A 3,729-nucleotide genomic window follows, 5' to 3' on the forward strand; every position below is an offset into this window, starting at 1 on the left:
GGCATAGTATATCTTTAAGAGCGCCAATGAATCATTAAACAAAATGTGAAAAAGAAAAAATGTTTTCAAGGTAAAAATTGTAAATGGAATTATAAATGTGTGTAAAACATGCTTATTATTCGTATCATCAAAACGTTATTTAATAATTACATGCTAAAATGGCATGCCTTGCTCAAAATTCATACAGAAGAACTTGCACCAAGCACTATTTACCTACAAATGAGCCGCGTCACGACAAAACCATCATAGTGCGTTTGCGACCAGCATAGATCCAGACGAGCCTGCGCATCCGCGCAGTCTGATCAGGATCCAAGCTGTTCGCTATCAGTTTCTCTAATTGTAATAGGGTTGGTAAGCGAACAGCATGGCTCCTGATCAGACTGCGCGGATGCGCAGGCTGGTCTGGATCCATGCAGGTCGCAAACCCATTATGTTGGTTTTGTCGTGACGCGGCTCAAATGACTTGCATAACAACAAGTGGTAAAATGCCTCTTAATTTATTTTTAATGGAAGTTATAAAACTTGACACGTTAAGTTGATACGTTTTGAATGAGTTTTGTTCAAGTGCTTTTGTATTGTATAGACAGGTAGCCAAAGTTCTGATGGCGCCAGATTGGATTAAAAAGTTAGTGCCACATCTCTTTTTTTCAACAAGATTAAAACATTTAGTACGGATTTAAACCTTTATGGCTCACCTTGATCACAGCGATCAGGAATAAAATACAATCTTATTTCACGGTGCATATCCATATCGGTACACTCTTTGCGAAATCTGCTCAAACGGTACCCTCTTTGAACATGCACAGGTCATTCTCTGCTAAAAACAAACCAGCGATGGATAACAATCCAGTAAAATTTCATTGTAATAAGGAAAGAAGGTATGACACGCAGAAAAGATGTATACCACGGAACACTATAGAATGTTTTATTTATGTGCTGATTTGTCATGTGCCCGATTTTCATGTACTGCGACTTCACAATAAGCTACAAAAAGTCGACATGTCTTGCCTCGTCCATCACCTCGACATATTTTTCGGGCTGAAATAAACCTGTGGCTTGGTTATATATGCATCATACATATTTAATATGTTTATATACATATCATCTTCGGACAAATGGGTGTATATTGTCAAAAATAAATGTAAAATTCATAAAAATACCCTACTTTCGGTTTTGCAGCGGCACGGGCTACCTCTCTTCTCACAGGTACCCTCTCATTTTTGAACACATAGGTACCCTCAAAGCACGACATATGCTTTTATGTGCATTAATCGTTAAGTATGTAATATTTACATAAAAGTAAGAAATATTACATACATACTTAACGATTAACGCAAATAAAAGCATATGTCGCAAAAGAGGGTACCGATATGGATATGCACCGTGAGTATTTGCTCTATTTCAATATAAATAATATGCAAATTGTTTTTTTGTAATCGCGATAAAAGGGGAAAAAGAGGTTTTTCGGTCAAACGACAAACCATAGATGTATAGCAACAAAAATGCGACATTCTAGCAAAGCCTCGGGAGAACTACCGACCTTCCAGAACGGGCACCCCAGTAAAGCCACCGACCTTCCGAAAGTTTGCTGGATACTAGTAACTTCCAACTCTTCAAAGATAACTTTCAGGTGTTACTTGTTATTTTTATTATTATTATCATTACTATTTTTTTAATATGGTATTAATTTCAGCACCAATTTAGTGTATTGTTGTTATCTTATTGTTCTATCTCTATAATTCAGACATACACATTTATACATCATTACCAATGGAATTTATAGTTAAAGGGGACATTAAAGAGCAGACACACTTGAAAATACTTGCATTTAAGTTGTAATTTATTGCAAGGTTTCTGTCGCTCTTCAGCACAACTTTGATAACTTGGTGGTAACCCCTTATCTGACAAGCCCGTCTTGTATTCGGGGATAATAGGACACATTACGCCTTTTCAGAACGCCCATTTCAAGTAGAAAAAAAAGTTTAATATATCAAGAAATAATTTATAAAACATTTGAACCGGATAACAGATAACTAAAATCCAAAATTGAAGAGGAGGTGAAAATGATAACAAAATCTTGAGGTGGTGACTTTAGTGATACCTTGTTTGGGCGGTGGCATGATATCATATTAAATATTATCAGGATATTTAATTAGATGCAAGGCAAAGCCCTACACCATTTGATCACGTTTCAAATAAATATAAATTTCAGCACTTTTTTGCACGGGGTAGTTAAATATATGTGACAGGTTTATTTTTCACAGATAAAAAGAATAAAAAAGTACATCTTATGCATACTATAAAATGCGCAGTGTTGGTGCAACGGTTGAAATTTCAGTTGCACTTTATGTCAACCCCGTTGTTTATCATTGAAGAACTTCGTTAATTGGAGACATTTCCTATTTATCAAAATGCCTATTAACGGATGCAATTTCCTATCTGTAAATACTCGCCGTCAAGACGATTTATGTGTCGCTGTTGGGTGCCTGCAGAAACTAGCTTCCGTATTATAGACGAGACAATTGCAAAAATAGGATATCGTTTTACCTGCACAGTAGGTGCCGTATTTATGATATTAATGACTACAATTGGAGCTTTATTATGCATCTACTGTAGTCAAGGACAATGTAACCCTTTGTTCCAGTCTGTCGATTTTTTATGTGCTTCTGTTAGGCAAATCGACATCATACCTAAAGCACGAACGAATACGAAATAGCGCGTATGTTATGATTAAAAAAAAAACTTTCAACGCCTGGATCCCAGACAAAACGTTTAAACGTAACAATACTGAAACAGAAACTGCAAAGCCTTTAACAACAGAAGTGAGCAATGTCAGCCGACACACACGTTTAGACTGACCGGGGTCTATACCGTTGAATGCCCAACTACCAATTTTCATTGCAATAACCGGTAGGGTCATTTCAACTTCATGAATTCTCGATTTCATCTTCATGAATTCACAATTTTAAGGTGAAATCGTGAAGTTGAAATCGTGAATTCATGAAGTTGAAATCGGTAATTCATGAAGTTGAAATCGTGAATGCCTAAAGCTGAAATCGTGAATTTGAAATCGGTAATTCATGAAGTTGAAACGTCCCTACCGGTCTTTGGTAGAGAAAAGTTAACAGACTGTTTCAGAGTGGTAGAAGGACAAGTCCGTCAGAGAAACTTCAGCACTTAAAAGGTTTAAGTAAATCACAGATCAATGATATATATATTCAAATAATTCGTCGTCAATAAATGAAATAAAGAATATGCATTTAATAGTTTATTGTTTTTCTCATTTACAGTCATACCAAATAACAACTTATCATTATAGAACGAAAATGGAAAATGGTCGCATTGGTGTTCTTTAATGTGCTGCAACAGCGTGTGCATTAAAACTTTAATCAAACGAGATTATATAAAATAACTGGGAGCACAAACCAAGAATATTGGTGCTCTTGGCAAAAACATAAAGATTGTTGAAGATTTGCACATTGCCTAATGAAAGTGGAAAGTTGTTCAAAGGTATTTTCTTTTACATGTAATTAATTTATATAGACAGGGCGCTCCACTTTTCTCAGTGTTGGATACTTAAATAAAAGCAACATAAAAAAGGGACATAACTTGGCAATTTTTTTAAAGGATTATCAACCCTTTAGAAATGGCGTCCTATTATGACAATAAACATGTATACCAACGGTTCATAACACAGCTCTACTTGACAAAGGAAAACTAAACAATTAG

The sequence above is a fragment of the Ruditapes philippinarum genome, unplaced genomic scaffold (assembly GCF_026571515.1).
Source record: "Ruditapes philippinarum isolate M1 unplaced genomic scaffold, ASM2657151v2 ctg5096_1_1_1_1, whole genome shotgun sequence".
Lineage (NCBI taxonomy): Eukaryota > Metazoa > Mollusca > Bivalvia > Venerida > Veneridae > Ruditapes > Ruditapes philippinarum.